Source organism: Mytilus trossulus, chromosome 4 (genome assembly GCF_036588685.1).
Source record: "Mytilus trossulus isolate FHL-02 chromosome 4, PNRI_Mtr1.1.1.hap1, whole genome shotgun sequence".
Taxonomy (NCBI): domain Eukaryota; kingdom Metazoa; phylum Mollusca; class Bivalvia; order Mytilida; family Mytilidae; genus Mytilus; species Mytilus trossulus.
In genome coordinates this window covers 72,172-91,657 of record NC_086376.1, presented here as the reverse complement: position 1 = coordinate 91,657, position 19,486 = coordinate 72,172, and positions in this window count along the sequence as shown.

Here is a 19,486-nt window from a genome sequence, read left to right as displayed (position 1 = left end):
AGACTAACTTTACAAAGCAATGGAACTTTCATTTAAAAACTACATAATAAACCTTGATATCTTCTATTGTAACTCTAATTTGTCAAACCAAGATAACCTGATTCAAACGCTAATTAAATAAAGCAAAAATATCTTTTTTCGCACTTTCATTTTAACATGTACGTTACTATACGGAAGCCGATAAGGGCCATTCAAAAAAATTATTTTATGTCGTTATTACGACATAGCATGTCGTAATTTCGACATAACATATCGTTATAACGACATCGCTATATAGTAATTTCGACATAACATGTCGTTATAACGACATCGCTATGTCGTTATTTCGACATATTATGTCGTAATAACGACACCACTATGTCGTTTTAACGACACCACTATGTCGCTTTAACGACACAGCTATGTCGTAATAACGACATCGCTATATTTAAAAGAATATGTATTATGATTGGCAAGATACTAAATGACAAAGAAATTAACAATTATACGTCATCATAATATTCCCGATAATTATAAAAGCCCCCGCATGATCAGCTATAAAAGAGGGAAGAAAGCTACCAGAGGGAGAGTCCCCAAAATTCTGTGTGGCAGACAGTGTTATTATTCAATTATTAGCTCCCTTGGTAAAACTTCAAATTTCATATTTAATGTATTCTATTGTTAAATAATTTACATGAAGCTTAATAAGTGTTTATTTGTTAATTGCATAGCTTTTATTATTTGAATCGGTCGTTGAAAAGTTATACAGTCACACATGTTGGAAGAATGAAATGTGGAATTATTAGAGGACTGAAATTGTACAACTAAGTCAAGCCAAGCTTTCCATCTCCCTTTAAATAAGCGCAAACTACATGGCTTCTTGGTATAAGGGTGTATTGAAGTATTGATAGCTCTATTTCTACTTTCAAACGTTGGGCACGCGCGATGTTCCTACAACCCCTAGGATTTAAAACAGAATCTTCGAAATTTCATCCGCAAAACAAAATAAAAATGTTAGAAAACACGAACCAATATTAAAACAAATTCAATATATGTTTTGAATTATGTTTTTACAGCTCTTGATCCTCCCTAAGTAATATCTAGTATATTTGAGGATTAAAAAAAGAAAGCTATGTGAAAAAAACCGGATGTCTCTATCCAACGTTACATTTATGAAAAACTGTTTTAACTCTTATGTATAGTGATCCTATTTCTTATTCTATGATCTTCTTGATTCTTGACAGGAACAACGACATGTGTCGGTTCTTTGTGGCGTTAAAGCCGTTATTTTACCTAATTTCATTTGACTCGACTGCATATTATAGTAGAAAATGAATAAAAATAGTAAGACAATAATAATATCTAACAAAAGTACAAATATTTGCCTCATGTGAGTTCAAATATTGCTGATTCATATTCAATAAAATCTTCTCTACACAGTCGTTTTTCAAACGGTAGCCATTTTGTCTACTTTTGAAAGTTGATATTTCATTTTTCAAAGCAGTTAAGGCGTATTTTTTTTTATAATTGATCAAAACAAAACTTAGATATACGAAGAGTAAAAAATGCCAAGATTCTTTCCTTATTAACAACATATTTGGGACTTAAAGGAATAAAATGCTTTCATACATTACAAAACGGTAGCCAATTTTTCCAAATGTCTGAAAACGTCTAAAATCCTAAAGACGCTAATTTCCGACGTTAAATATGCTAAAGTTTCAATTAAATGTTTATGATAATTAAAACAAATCGTGTTATAAAATTTGGAGAAAGATGTTAATGATTGCTGCCGAAAAAAAAATTAGTGCATGTTGCTAAAGACTCCGCCCGGGAAAATAGGTTCGACACAGGTTAAATTTTGCAATGTTTATTAATTGTATAGCTTTTAACGATTTATTTAAAAGAATTTGAAAATGGGGGGAAAATCCCATTTTATAAAATAAATTGAAATTTATGTTACGGAAGTACTCCGAAATAGATCATTTAAAGTCGTCACTTCAGTTAGGTGCAATCACCAATATCAAAACACTTAATACCAGTTCACGGAATGTTTTACTTCGCGATTTGTCCTGCTATTTCGTGATGAAAGTAATTCCTGTACTAGCGAAGCCGGAACTTTTCGTCAATATAAACTTGTGCATGAAATGGAGGTAATTGAAAGACAAATCCCAAACAGCAACGAAAACCGTTTCATCGAATTAAAAAAAAACCGGGATTATATTTTTATTTGCCGTTTTTCGCGGACGACCCAGGAGTAGATTACTATATTTTAAAATGTATATATCTGAAGATGACTTGGGAAATAATTCTCAAGCCAAGGTTCAAGTAATTGAAGGGGTGTGTTTCGACAACTTATGAATAAGGGAAAATACACTTCTATTCAAATTGAACCAAGGGTAAAAATGTTCGATTTACTTGCAGAGTGTCAGATATATTTGTATTGGGGATGAATTAAGATATAGAAATTTTACAATGACAGATGATATGCAACTTGAAAGTTAAACATCCTATGATAAAAAAAAAAATATGAAAACCGTATACATGTACTTCCGTCCCATCTTTCCTTCCTACATTACTTGCGACAGTACTGCATTTTAAGTTGAAATAACTTAAAGGGTAAACATTATTATATCGATTTCCACAACTCGAGGTAATTTTTTGATAAAATGACATCACAAAACGAACAGAACCAGAATCAACCAACAATATAAAAAATCGAATAAAACTTGCAAAATTAATCGGAGTCAAAGACCCTCTTCGACGTCGCATTTTAAGTGTAACGTGTTGTAGGAAGATCGTGCCCAACGTTTGAAAGTAGCATTAGAGCAATTGATACTTTATTTTACACTTATAACAAGAAGCCATGTAGTATGCGCTTATTTTGAGGGAGGGGGATGCTTAGCTGGCAAGTTAGGCTCGCATAATCGCATAGTATTATCTACCTAATCTGTCAGTACAGCCATTTGACAAACGTTATTTTAACTTGCAAAATTAATCGAAGTCAAAGACCCTCTTCGACGTCGCATTTTAAGTGTAACGTGTTGTAGGAAGATCGTGCCCAACGTTTGAAAGTAGCATTAGAGCAATTGATACTTTATTTTACCCTTATAACAAGAAGCCATGTAGTATGCGCTTATTTTGAGGGAGGGGGATGCTTAGCTGGCAAGTTCGGCTCGCATAATCGCATAGTATTATCTACCTAATCTGTCTGTACAGCCATTTGACACTGAAGGTATTCAAAGAAGGTATCCAAAGATTTTGCGACTATGCAAATATTAAACTTTACAATATAAATAAATATCTTTAACCAATGAATTCAAATAGCAAAAGCTATGCAATTAACAAATATATACTTATTAAATTTCATGTAAATTATTTAACAATAAAATGCATTAAATATGAAATTTAGAGTTTTACCAAGGGAGCTAATAATTGAATAAAAACACTGTCTGCAACACAGCATTTCGGGGACTCTCCCTCTGGTATCTTTCCTCCCTCTTTTATAGCTGACTATGCGGGGGCTTTTATAATTATTGGGCATTATGATGACGTATAGTTGTTAATATCTGTGTCCTTTAGTCTCTTGGCAATCATAATACATATTCTTTTATATACAGCGATGTCGTTATTACGACATAGCGATGTCGTTTTAACGACATCTCATGTCGAAATTACGACATAGCGATGTCGTAATAACGACATGTTATGTCGAAATTACGACATGCTATGTCGTAATTACACATAATTTTTTTTTTGAATGGCCCTTATCGGCTTCCGTAGTACGGACGTTACAGTAACTTTGTTATTTATATATTATTCAAAAATATGTATTGCGATATACTATAACCACGTACGGTCCTAAATTTCATTGGACACGATAATCTGGCATTGCTCAATGTCTTCATTCATAAGAAAGTTTTATTGTGTTCTTTGATATTATTTCGCTTTTTCAGTTAGTTAGTGCTTTGTAAAGAGTGTGTCAGTTTGTCTTAGCTTACGAGTTTGAAAACTATAATTTATCATATGCCAAAATAACCGTAACGCTCTTTTTCATTAATTTTGTACTCAAAATTTTGCAAGACACAAAAATACACTCGAGATGAAACAAGATAAAAAATATCTTTAGACGGGAAAACTTTTTTCTTTTCAACAATCACTTTACGTTCAGGATTCTGAACGATTTATGGTGAAGATAATCTAATTAAACATTATAAGCTATCCCATGATAAACATACATATTGCTCGGTAAATGTAGTTCCTACACATCATTCGTCTAATTACTATGGCACAAATCACACCACAGTCACGAACATTTCTTTCTATTCAATAATGAAATATGATTTGATCGATTTACCGATCGGCACAGTAATAAGGATAGAATAAACAAATGCGTATAAAATCAATACGGCAAAAATAAAAGTGCACCATGGTTGATAAACGTCAAAACTAGTAATAAATTAAAGTTATAAGAAAATTTCATATAATTTTATTATCAAATATGTTCGCTTAGTCTAATAAAATGTCAAATGTTTCTATTTTCATGGTTATGCAATATGTCATGCTACTAGTCAGAAGGAATAAGTATAAGATAATTAATCAAGTATATGCCAGCAACGCTTCAACACCCCCTCTCCTCAAACAAACAAATAAGTAAAGATAAAAAAAAACCAACAACAAAGCAAACAAAAAACAACAACAACAACATCAATAAATAGCATAAGACAAAAACTCATACAGAATTATAAATAGCATGAGACAAAAACTCATACAGAATTATAAATAGCATGAGACAAAAACTCATACAGAATTATAAATAGCATGTCTTTGAGACAAAAACGCATACAAATTATAAATAGCATGAGACAAAAACTCATACAGAATTGTAAATAGCATGAGACAAAAACTCATACAGAATTGTCAGACAAATAGTCAGTTCTTAAAAAAACGAGTTTTCATACTATTCAATTTCCTAAAAAACTTACTTGTAATATTGATTCCATGACTCAAGGCCATTCATTGCGTCGGTTTTTTTCTTGAAAAGCGATGCAGTGTTTTTACAAAATATTTTATGTTGTATATGTTGTATATGGTTTTAATAAAAGTTAAGGAGTGTTCGTTGGTAGATCAACTTATAGTTATTTTAAAAGATCTTTTGTTAACACCGAAAAGGAGTAGATCCGGTAAGGACCATATTTGGCCTGACATTTTGACTTTTTTTAAACACTTTTAAGTGTCTATTTCATTTTAATCAATTAGTTAATGTGAAAGATTTTAACTGATTTAGTCATTAAAAAAGATCCAATTCAAGCTCAAATATGAAAAATCTACCAAATATGTCGAAAATGTCACTTTTCAGATTGTTTTTTGTTAAAAATGAAAGTGGCCGCATCCGTGTTCATCCAAAACCTTTATATATGTTATGTATTATGATAAAATACAACTCACAATTCAATATCAAGTATGAACACGAATGCGGCCACTTTCGTTTTACACGAAAACCGTCTAAAGTTTAACTAAAATGATAGAATTGCGAAGATTTCAGTAATTTAGCGTGACGTTACGGTGCTAGTACTCAATATATGTGCATTGTATTGCCAGAAACAACCAATATTTATGTAGCAGAAGCATTCTACTATCCAATAAATAACTAAAAATTTACATTTTAACAATTTTGTAAAACTGCTATATTTTAAGGCCAAAAAGGGGCTTCACCGGACGTACTCCTTTATAGATACCTTTGACCTTGATCAGAAGAATATTATCTTACTTTTTTAATATAGACGACTGCATATATATAATCTACATATTTAGTTCTATTAATAAACAAGGAGATGTGGTATGCCTCCCAACTAACAACAACAGAACAAGGATACTATATAAATAACCATAATGTTCAACGTCAGACGTCGACAAAATCGGTTTAACCCGCTATATTTATATGCACCTCTGTCCCAAGTCGGACAAAATCATGTTATAGATATGTCTTTGTGTAGTTATACATTTAGTTTGATGAACGATATTCAGACATTGTGCTTTACATCTAGATTACATCTAATTTTTTTCTCGGAGCTATTCAGAACTTCTTGTATGGTGCTGACTGCTTAATATTGAAAAACTGTATTGGTGACCCCTGTCTGATAGTTTTGTATTCGTTGCTAATGTGATTGAATTTGACTGTTTTTATGACAGCTCCTTTTCCGCCTTTCACATAAATCAACAATGAAAACATCATTGCGCATGGAAAGCTGTAAAAGTTATCTTGATAACTAGCAAAACTAATCGTCAGGAAAAAAAACCCGCACTGGTTTACGACAAAAACATTGAATAACACCAATTATGACATACAACAAATAACGACAATAAAAAATGAGAAGTCGTGGCTTGAATCAGGCACATAAAGAATGTGGTCATAAAGTTCATCAAAAGAATCCTCTTTAATGTATTAATGTGTTGAAATGAAAGAATACATATAGCCATGGAGTTTTAAAATAAAATTCTTGTTTTTATCCCAAACCAACTTATGATATTTGTTGATGATTATTTTTTATTGATTGTTGATTGCTTTATGTCCAGTGGCAAATATTTCACGATGGTTCAGGACGAGAACAAGTAGGTCTTGTAATAATAGAGGCCCATCCCGATGATGATCAGGGGGAATTTCGACTTCCACTGGAAAATAAAGGTATATAAGTAAGGGACAGAAATTTGGCCATGCAACAAGAAGAGTTGTTGCAAGGGTTCTTAACGCGCAGAGATCTTGTCACTCTCTTTACTCGAGGCGTTGGATTAACCCTCGATATATGCATTCTGACAGGACGAAGCTGCAAACTTGATACATCTTTCACAGACAGACGGACGCCCCACTTTAACAAGCTTTTTACTGCCGGTCGGAACAGGACCAAGTGAGCATATTTCTATTCCCAACTCACCCTTGGGGCTTATGATATTTGTGATAGCATAACCGAGTTTTTTTTTATTAGGTCTTGAATTTGACTACAACTTTCTGTACTTAAAAATGATTGAATTTTCAGTACTGTAAAATATCTTAAATTATTTTCAGTACTGAAAATTTCAGTCATTTTTCAGTACTGAAAATAATTCAAGATACTGAAAAATGACTGAAATTTTCAGTACTGAAAAATGACTGAAATTTTCAGTACTGAAAAATGACTGAAAGTTTCAGTACTGAAAAATGGCTGAAATTTTCAGTACTGAAATGTGGCTGAAATTTTCAGTACTTAAAAATGACTGTAATTTTCAGTATTGAATCAACTTTTTCCCAACATTACTGAAAATGATATAAAAATTAATTTAATGAATAGTGATGTTTCCTAAAAGCACTGTTTATATAGCGGCATTTAATGTACTGTTTAGTAATGTTTCCTAAAAGTACTGTTTATATAGCGGCATTTAATGTACTGATTAGTAATGTTTCCTAAAAGTACTGTTTTATAGCGGCATTTAATGTACATGTAAACGCTAGTCAAATTGTTGGTAACTGTATAAGAAAAACAGACCAATTTTACACTAGTAATTTTGGGGCCCTTTATAGCTTGTTGTTCGGTGTGAGCCAAAGCTCCGTGTTGAAGGCTGTACTTTAACCTATAATGGTTTAATTTTAAATTGTTATTTGGATGGAGAGTTGTCTCATTGGCACTCACACCACATCTTCCTATATCTATCTACAAACCACAAACACTTAACTTCAACCACTGGACCATGAAAATGAGGCCAAGGTCAGATGACACCTACCACTTAGACATGTACACCTTAAAGTCCTTCTATACACCGAATACACTATACCTTTTGCATATAGTATCCGAGATAAGGACTTGACCACCAAAGCTTAACCTTGTTCACTGATCAATGGAATGAGGTGAAGGTGAAGTGAAAACTGTCTGAGGGGCGTGATGACCTTGGAAGGTACGCACATACCAAATATAGTTATCCTATTACTTATAATAACAGAGACTTTAACATTACAAACAATCTTAACTTTATTCAAGTAGTCACTAAACCATGAAAATGAGGTCAAGGACATTGGACATGTGACTGACGAAAACTTCGTAACATGAGTCATCCATATACAAAGCCGCTGCCGGATCACTATCCCTATGTCCAGCTTTCTACGACAAAAAACACAGGCTCGATAATAAAACGTATTTGTTCTTTTAAAACGTAATTGAAAGAAGCATTGCAAACGTCGGATAGATATAATTGAATATAGCTAAATTGCTTAATGAAAGCGTCAATAACGGAAAACTGAAAATCAGCATTCTATAATTTTTTCAAAGTAGGGAATGACTATTTTGCCGACGCCGTCAAAAAAGAAAATATGCTATTTTGTCGTCTTTGATTTAAAAAATATCTTAATTAAAAAGAGCAAAATATAAAAAAAAAAGAAGATGTAGTATGATTGCCAATGAGACAACTATCCACACAAGACCAAAATAACACAAACATTAACAACTATAGGTCACCGTACGGCATTTAACAATGAGCCAAGCCCATACTGCATAGTCAGCTATAAAAGGCCCCGTTAATACAATGTAAAACAATTCAAACGAGAAAACTTTCGATCTTAAATATGTAAATTAGCATATTTCGATAGCAATTATAAAAAAAGAAGATATGGTATGATTGCAAATGAGACAACTATCCACAAAAGACCAAAATAACACAAACATTAACAACTTTAGGTCACCGTACGGCCTTTAACAATGAGCCAAGCCCATACCGCATAGTCAGCTACATGTATAAAAGGCCCCGATAATAAAATGTAAAACAATTCAAACGAGAAAACTTTTGGCCTTAGTTATGTAAAATAGCATAATTCGATAGCAATTATAAAAAAAGAAGATATGGTATGATTGCAAATGAGACAACTATCCACAAAAGATCAAAATGACACAGACATTAACAACTATAGGTCACCGTATTCTTGTAAAATGGCTATTTTGCCAGCACCGGCAATATAGTTAACTCGATGTGTTGCCGGACCTGGGTACTCTGTAAAGAGTGAATGTTCACTTTTAAAAAATACTACGAAAATATGCATTGTCATTTAAAAGATTTAATTATTATTCGACATTTAGTTGAAGAAGATAAGTGTAACAATATTTGAGATACATATAATCGTGTAAAAACATTTATGATTTCCAAATGAAAGGACAAATTTGTAAAAAAAGGAGTAACAATAAAAACTATTGTGGATCTATTTGTAGCGATGAACTCATATAAAAAAAATGTATATGAAATTATTTCTCAAATCATTCTAATTTGATACATGTATATGTGCATGAGAATACAATCTCCGATTTTTAAAGTATGCTGTAAAAACAAATGAAAGATAAAAATCTTAGAGCATAAAGATCAGGAAAATAGCCACTGCCTTTAAATTATTACATTGCCTAGTAAAAAGGTTTTGGAAAATGTAAAAAAAAAACGGATTCATTCACGAACCATTTCAATGACATATATTTCGTTTTCAAAGGTGACTATATATTTCATGCACTTTAGGTACAAATGGAGAGTACTATATATAATGTCAGAAATGTATGAATGGCAGTATTTAAAGAAACTAGCGTTCATTCAAATGTTTAATTCTAAATATTGGTTTGAGAGTAAATACCAAAAACACAGAAATATTAACTACTTCAGATCACTGTACGGCCTTCAACAGTGAGCAAAGTCCATACCGCATAGCCGGCTTTCAAAAGTCACGAAATGGCAAATGCAAAACAATTCAAACGAGAAAACTAACGGTCTAACTTATGTTTAAAACAATAAACGAAAAACAAATACGTAACACGTACAGCAATCATGTATTCTTCCGGAATGAAAATGAAATTTATGAGTGCATGTTTGGTTCCTGTGTCTGATGACTTTAATACTAATATAATGTGTTCTATGATTATGAAGTACATGTAATGCTATGTACTGTCTATACACATTGTTTTATTTGCTTTGTGTTTATCCTTTACTTCTTTACTATAAGAGGAAGTTTTTTGTGTGTAAGTAAATCAGTTTTCCTTCCATATAAAAAAATGATGTAGTGTGACCAACTATCCTCCTACATCTTTACGACTGCACATTGCTCACCAATTTTACAGCTTTCAATCTAAATTCCCTCTGACCAAAAAAATATTTATAACTTTAATTTAACTTAGTCTTTGCTATAGAGTTATGTTTGTTTACGTAGTCTGCCGATTTATATTTTGTGAATACCAATGCAGAAAACGAGAATACGGGCCACTTATAAATGAACCGCTTACATGTATGTGCAGCTTAAACCTTAATATAAGTAGGTTTCTGTTAATAAAGTTTAAAAACAAAACAATAAATATGGACGAGATGCAAGGAATATTTTGTAAAAAAAAAATCTTGTGGTGAAATTATTTTTAAACTACTAGAACATTAACGTTATAGAAAACTTATACAAACACAGTTACAGGTCTAATGGTTATCATGTTATGAACTACACTAGTAAGGGATCATTCTACAGTAATTTCGTAAATTTCTGAGACTGGGTCGTTTTTAACGCTTCGTGGCCATACTCCAAATTTGGGTCAGGAATTTGAAATTCAAGTAGTGATTTGGTTCAGGTAAAAAAAGTGAATAATTATCATTTCCGAAGCTGTCAAAAGATTTCAAAATCCCCTTAATACAAGATGGTCTTGAAGGATAGATTTTGCGTACTGACGTTTGTTATCATCTTAATTACGTATTATAGGATTCTTTTATAAGTCTTTTTTAGATAATCATCTTAATTACGTATTATAGAATTCTTTTATAAGTCTTTTTTAGATAATCATTTGAAGTGACTCAGTGGTTATGTAAAACCACATACTTTGAACGGCAATATTATTTCAATGATTGATATTACTTTTACTTAAGGATCTTGAATACTATGAATGACAAAACTATTTTATTCAATAACACTACTTTTTCTGTTTAGTCTGTTTTTCATGATATACATTTGACGTGAAACTGTACTTATGTATCCCGTCATACTTTGAACCACACCATTATTTTATTTATTATTATTACTTTTACTGTTAAGTCTGGTTTTTGGTATATCTACTTTACGTGAGTCTGTATTTATGTATGCCGACATACGACAAAATTATTTTTATGTCTACCTGTGCGAATTTCAAACGCGCTATTTTACACCAGTAATGAAAACCTTCTATCATTTATGGGTAGACTTTACATAGATAAATTCAGCCGTATTTGACGTGAAACTGTTCTTATGTATCCCGTCATACTTTGAACCACACCATTATTTTATTTATTATTATTACTTTTACTGTTAAGTCTGTTTTTGTTATATCAACTTTACGTAAGTCTTCATTTATGTATGCCGTCATACGACAAAATTATTTTTATGTCTACCTGTGCGAATTTCAAACGCGCATTTTTAAACCAGCAATGAAACCTTCTATCATTATGGGTAGACTTTACATAGATAAATTCAGCCGTATAAGAAAAGCAAAATGAGAATGTTAAATTAATGTATGCCTTTTTTGTGCTTCTTTGTTACATTTGTTGTTTATGTAGAGATATTAAGATGATAACACAATATTGACTGTTGTACCCCTATTTTTGACATATTTACTCTTTGAGTATGTTTGTTTTGTTCATGCATCGTTGACAATTTAATGGAATTTGATGCGACTGTCATATAAGTGAGAGGTTTAGCTAGCTATAAAACCAGGTTCAATCCACCATTTTCTACATTAGAAAATGCCTGTACCAAGTCAGGAATATGACAGTTGTTACCCATTCGTTTGATGTGTTTGGACTTTTGATTTTGCCTTTTGATTTTTGATTTTCCTTTTTGAATTTTCCTCGGAGTTCGGTATTTTTGTGTTTTTACTTTTTTCTTAACATAACATTGTCCATATTTTGAGTTAGAGCCGATGAAGTTTTGGTTTTACATTATATATGCAATTATCTTTGAAATATGGTTGATTTAAGATAACATCTAAATGAATTATCCAAAAAATGGTGAAAGATATAATTTGTCCTAAAAGTAGTAAAACGCACTGTTAAAATGTGATTGAGAAAGCGCAGGTGGAATTTTTTTAATTTTCATTTATTGTCTGAAAGAAATGCACTACGAAATAACTGTTCATAGTCTTGGAACAGACAATTTTTTGATTGCATTGTAGACCTTATTTGTGTTTTTGCAATGACCATACTGTTGACCTTCAGATGTGTTGAATTGTTGGTGCCGTTCTTTGCTGTCTATTTGGCGTGTACCAAAAATATCCGCGAGTCAACGCTGAGTTTGAAGGTTCGAACCCCGCTCGTTCGGTTCCACTCTACTCCAATTGACTAGTATTATAAAAAAGAAGATGTGGTATGATTGCAAATGAGACAACTATCCACAAAAGACCAAAATGACACAAACATTAACAATTATAGGTCACCGTACGGCCTTCAACAATGAGCAAAGTATTGTCTTTTTTTCTAATCGAAGGTCGGTGGTTTTCTCCGAGCATGATGTTCCTATCAACTTTTAATGTAAACCAGCATAACATATTTCTAGATCTATGCATTTCTTTGGTATTCATTTAGGTATAGTAGACTAAGAGGCTCTGTCAGTGAACTAACATTTGCGTAAGAGTAGATGAATGCTATGCTATTGTTATGCGTTTACTTTTCTACATTGGTTAGAGGTATAGGGAGAGGGTTGATATCTCACAAACATGTTTAACCCCGCCGAATTTTTGCGCCTGTCCCAAGTCAAGAGCCTCTGGCCTTTGTTAGTCTTGTATTATTTTAATTTTAGTTTCTTGTCTACTATCTGGAAATTAGTATGGCGTTCATTATCACTGAACTAGTATATATTTGTTTAGGGGCCAGCTGAAGGACGCCTCCGGGTGCGGGAATTTCTCGCTACATTGAAGACCTGTTGGTGACCTTCTGCTGTTGTTTTTTTTTTTGGTCGGGTTGTTGTCTCTTTGACACATTCCCAATTTCCATTCTCAATTTTATGGACATTGAACCCTTTAGTTACGATAGATATAACGTTCAGTGTCAGACTAACATTGTTTATGATATGACACGATCACAAACAAATATATATAATATATTGGTAAATTTGATGCCGTCACATATACATATTCATGTACGTGTACATTTCCACAGGAAACTCGTCAGTAATTGCTTATATTAAATAATTCGTAATCCCAGATTTCGTAAAGACGATTTAGGGACATTCGTCTAAACTTGGCCGATTTCGTATCCTCATCTAAGGAGAGTAGCGAATTCTACCGAGGATAGCCGAATGAATTTAGGGATTGACAACTATTTATTGGAGATGACTGCATGTTGCCTTTAGGATTGACAAATTGTGTAGACAACTATTTATTGGTGATGACTGCATGTTGCCTTTAGGATTGACAAATTGTGTAGACAACTATTTATTGGTGATGACTGCATGTTGCCTTTAGGATTGACAAGTTGTGTAGACAACTATTTATTGGAGATGACTGCATGTTGCCTTTAGGGATTGACAAATTGTGTAGACAACTATTTATTGGAGATGACTGCATGTTGCCTTTAGGATTGACAAATTGTGTAAACAGCTATTTATTGGAGATGACTGCATGTTGCCTTTAGGATTGACAAATTGTGTAGACAGCTATGTATTGGAGATGACTGCATGTTGCCTTTAGGATTGACAAATTGTGTAGACAACTATTTATTGGAGATGACTGCATGTTGCCTTTAGGATTGACAAATTGTGTAGACAGCTATGTATTGGAGATGACTGCAAGTTGCCTTTAGGATTGACAAATTGTGTAGAGAGCTATTTATTGGAGATGACTGCATGTTGCCTTTAGGATTGACAAATTGTGTAGACAGCTATGTATTGGAGATGACTGCAAGTTGCCTTTATGATTGACAAATTGTGTAGACAGCTATTTATTGGAGATGACTGCATGTTGCCTTTAGGATTGACAAATTGTGTAGACAACTATTTATTGGAGATGACTGCATGTTGCCTTTAGGATTGACAAATTGTGTAGACAGCTATGTATTGGAGATGACTGCAAGTTGCCTTTAGGATTGACAAATTGTGTAGACAGCTATTTATTGGAGATGACTGCATGTTGCCTTTAGGATTGACAAATTGTGTAGACAACTATTGATTGGAGATGACTGCAAGTTGCCTTTAGGATTGACAAATTGTGTAGACAGCTATTTATTGGAGATGACTGCATGTTGCCTTTAGGATTGACAAATTGTGTAGACAACTATTTATTGGAGATGACTGCATGTTGCCTTTAGGATTGACAAATTGTGTAGACAGCTATTTATTGGAGATGACTGCATGTTGCCTTTAGGATTGACAAGTTGTGTAGACAGCTATCTATTGGAGATGACTGCATGTTGCCTTTAGGATTGACAAATTGTGTAGACAACTATTGATTGGAGATGACTGCATGTTGCCTTTAGGATTGACAAATTGTGTAGACAACTATTTATTGGAGATGACTGCATGTTGCCTTTAGGATTGACAAATTGTGTAGACAGCTATTTATTGGAGATGACTGCATGTTGCCTTTAGGGATTGACAAATTGTGTAGACAACTATTGATTGGAGATGACTGCATGTTGCCTTTAGGATTGACAAATTGTGTAGACAACTATTTATTGGAGATGACTGCATGTTGCCTTTAGGATTGACAAATTGTGTAGACAGCTATTTATTGGAGATGACTGCATGTTGCCTTTAGGGATTGACAAATTGTGTAGACAACTATTGATTGGAGATGACTGCATGTTGCCTTTAGGATTGACAAATTGTGTAGACAACTATTTATTGGAGATGACTGCATGTTGCCTTTAGGATTGACAAATTGTGTAGACAGCTATTTATTGGAGATGACTCACTGCAACAACGTATGATCTATTAACTTATCAGAAAATTATATACTATTATGCATGTTATTCAATCCATCTTGTATGGGAAAGGATTTGTATAGGCACTGCCTTTTGTCCGATCCCTTTGTTTAAATGTACATTTCATATTTGAACAATAAAATATTTTGAATTAAAAGAACTTAAGTACGCTTTTCTTTATAAACATATGACTCTGTTTCTTTATCGTTATATTAATTTGTCTGTATATTGTACAGCTATTCACAACTGGCTAATGATCGTGCAATTTGGGATCTTTAAGAGAGGAACACTTGGTATTTAACACTTGTCTTTTATAGTTTCAGGTAAGTTTTTTTATTGCATTTTTCTGATAGGTTACTTTTATTTCTACTGTACTGTAAAATATAAAAATGAAGATGTGGTATGATTGCCAATGAGACAACTCTCTACAAGAGACCAACAGGACACAGAAATAAACAACTATAGGTCACCGTACGGCCTTCAACAATGAGCAAAGTCCATACCGCATAGTTAGCTATAAAAGGCCCCGAAAGGACAATGCATAACAATTCAAACGAGAAAACCAACGGCCTAATTTATGTATAAACAAGAATGTTTCCCTAGTACACGAATGCCCCATCTGCACTATCATTTTCTATGTCCAATGGACTGTGAAAAATCTCTAATTGGCATTATAATTAGAAATATCATATCATAAGAAACATATGTACTAAGTTGCAAGTTGATTGGACATCAACTTCATCAAAAACTATCTCGACTGAAAACCTTAACCTAAGCGTGACAGACAGACGGACGACCAGACGGACGAACGGACGGACGCACAGACTAAAAAACTTAATGACTCTAGGTGGCACATAAAATTCTTTGTTGGATAAACAATTAGTATGAAAGATGTTATCAGAACGAGCAAAGAAACATACTTGGCAACTAAAGGCCTACAACAGGAGCAAAACACATAATGCATACACGCCACAACAGGTATCGACATGGAAATAGAATGGGCAATGAAAACGGGGAATTTACCTAAGAGATAACAACCCGGCTATAGAGAAAAAAACAGTCCAAAGCCACGAATGGGTCTTGAACGCATTTATAAAATCCTGCACCCGAAGTCGGGCGTTTGCTGACCACCAAACAATTACAACGTAAACTAGTTCAGAGCAATTGACGCCAAATACGGTCCGAAACATACAAATAAACAAAACACACACACACACACACACGCACACGAGACTTACAAGGACTAGAGGTTCATGACTTGGTACAGGCCTAAATTGTGGCGGGTTCTAACATCATAAGATGGTTTGTGAGGTCTTTTAACTCTAGTTACTAGTAGTAATATGGAATAAACAAACACAAAGCATATTTTAAATAAATTTAAAATACACGAACATTTAAAACTAAGATTTTTTTTTAAATTATTCTGATACCCAATTTGATGAAGAAAAAAAATTATGGTCAAGAAATGAGAAATAAAATATTTTGAGTGTTAAATATTGACAAAAATAAATTATATAGCGCGAGAGAGAAAAATGTGTATCGGACAAAAACAATAACATCTCCCTTGAAGTTAAATGGTTACTCCCTAACTATGATGAACGATTATCTAGGCTTTTTGGGATGGTCCCCACTTTAAACTATAGGTAGTATTGGTATTTAACATCAGCGCCAAAATCGTATTGACTCTCCTAACACGTCTAATATAATTGTAAGCTTACTTTTTTAATGGTTTATATTCCGGGCAAACTAAATAAATAATTACTACATGTACTTAATCACGAGGAAACGTATTTATTACCATTCAAACAAAGTAAGATAATTAAGGCGAGGAACTTTTTCGCCAGGACTTATGGTGGTGCTTCTTGTGAAAGGAGGCTTGTACGTAGTAGTATAAATACATACTTCGCCCCATGGCAAAACACCTAATTTTATAGTATATAACATTCACTAGCGTGTAAACTAACAATTAATCTATTGATCGTTAATTAAAATCTTATTATTGATCAATTCATCTTTAATCTATTTAGATTACATTAACCAAGTTTTGTGTTTTGTAAAATCTACTCACTTACATTATAATAGATTTAATACAGTCATTTACCTGCTATTGTGTTTACAAATGGAGAAAACACGGTTAGGAAACTTGATCGTTTATAGTAAGTAATTAATTAAGTAAGGAAGTAAGTAATAAAATAAGTGACAGGTGTATTATAACATATATTTATACAAGTACATTAAATTTTACATGTACATCAATTTGATATTTACAACCGACCCATTGTGTTACGGAATAGAAGTTCCTTCATATTATAAGTTTCGAAAGGAAGATATTCTTGAATATTATTTACACAAAAATAAATATAACAGTATATGTTCCTAACAGAATAAATGGTTTAGAATATTTGTTCCAACAGGAATGGATATTATGACAATATAAAAAAGAAGATGTGGTATGATTGCCAATGATACAACTATCCACAAAAGTCCAAAATGACTCAGACATTAACAACTATAGGTCACCGTACGGCCTTTAACAATGAGCAAAGCCCATACCGCATAGTCAGCTATAAAAGTCCCAGATAAGACAATGTAAAACAATTCCAACGAGAAAACTAACGCCCTCATTTATGTAAAAAAATGAACGAAAAACAAATATGTAACACATAAACAAACGACAACCACTGATTTACAGGCTGTTTATAACACAGTTTCCATTGGAACTTCTGTTAGGTGGAACAAGCATAGTACGTTGACAACTCTAGCAATATGATAGCATATTCGAAATACGTAAAACATTGCAAAATAGAAATACAGATCGAATTAGACGAAAAGTTTTTTTTTCTATGAATGAATGCTGAATTTACGAATTTTGCAGTTAAGAACTTGGTAATGTTTCAGTAAATGAATAAGTCTTTAGCTATCGTTAGTAAAATAGTCTTATGCGGCCATATGTATAAATATTTGTGTCTAAGTTTCTCATCTAGCATCAACTGTTTTTCATCATAAACCTCATGTTTTTCACAAAATACATATATTCGGTATTGTCAATCAATTTGAAACATAAAAAAATAAATGCGTTACTATATTTTAATTATATATCCCCTTCAAGATCTCTGTAGTTTTGAACGTACCCATCTCCTACTCTGTGATGCTATAAGTATCTATCCCCTTCCCTGTGGTACTGTAAGTATGTGTGCCCTTTTTCCTGTGATACTTTATGTATCCACCCCCTTCCTGTGGTACTGTAAGTATGTATCGCGTTCTTTTGATACTATAATTATCTACCCCCTTCCTTGTGCTACTGTAAGTATGTATCGCGTTCCATTTGATACTATACGTATCCATTCCCTTTCCTGTGGTAGTGTTAGTATGTGTCGCGTGCCCTTTGATACTATATGTATCTATCCACTTCCTTGTGCTAGTGTAAGTATGTATCGCGTTCCTTGTGCTAGTGTAAGTATGTATCGCGTTCCTTTTGATAATATATGTATCTATACCCTTCCCTGTGGTAGTGTAAGTATGTGTCGCGTTCCTTTTGATACTATAAGTATCTACCCCCTTCCCTGTGGTACTGTAAGTATGTATCGCGTTCCTTTTGATACTATATGTATCTATCCCCTTCCCTGTGGTACTGTAAGTATGTGTCGCATTCCCTTTGATACTATGTGTAACTCTACCCTTTCCTGTGGCAGTGTAAGTATGTGTCGCGTTCCTTTTGATACTTTATGTATCAATCCCCTTCCCTGTGGTACCGTAAGTATGTGTCGCGTTCCCTTTGCTACTATATATATCTATCCCCTTCCTTGTGATACTGTTAGTATGTGTGCCCTTTTTCCTGTGATACTTTATGTATCCATCCCCTTCCCGTGGTACTGTAAGTATGTATCGCGTTCTTTGATACTCTATGTATCTATCCCCTTCCCTGTGGTACTGTAAGTATGTGTCGCGTTCCCTTTGCTACTATATATATCTATCCCCTTCCCTGTGATACTGTAAGTATGTGTGCCCTTTTTCCTGTGATACTTTATGTATCCACCCTCTTCCTGTGGTACTGTAAGTATATATCGCGTTCTTTTGATACTATAAGTATCTACCCCCTTCCCTGTGGTACTGTAAGTATGTATCGCGTTCCTTTTGATACTATATGTATCTATCCCCTTCCCTGTGGTACTGTTAGTATGTGTCGCGTTCCCTTTGATACTATGTGTAACTATACCCTTCCCTGTGGTAGTGTAAATATGTGTCGCGTTCCTTATGATACTATATGTATCTATCCCCTTCCCTTAGGTACTGTAAGTATGTGTCGCGTTTCCTTTGATACTATATGTATCTATACCATTTCCTGTGGTACTGTAAGTATGTATCCCGTTCCTTTTGATACTATATGTATCTATCCCCTTCCCTGTGGTACTGTAAGTATGTGTCGCGTTCCCTTTGCTACTTTATGTATATATACCCTTCATTGTGGTAGTGTAAGTATGTGTCGCGTTCCCTTCGATACTATATGTATCTATACCCTTTCTGGTGGTACTGTAAGTATGTATCGCTTTCCCTTTGATACTATATGTATCTATCCCCTTCCCTTAGGTAC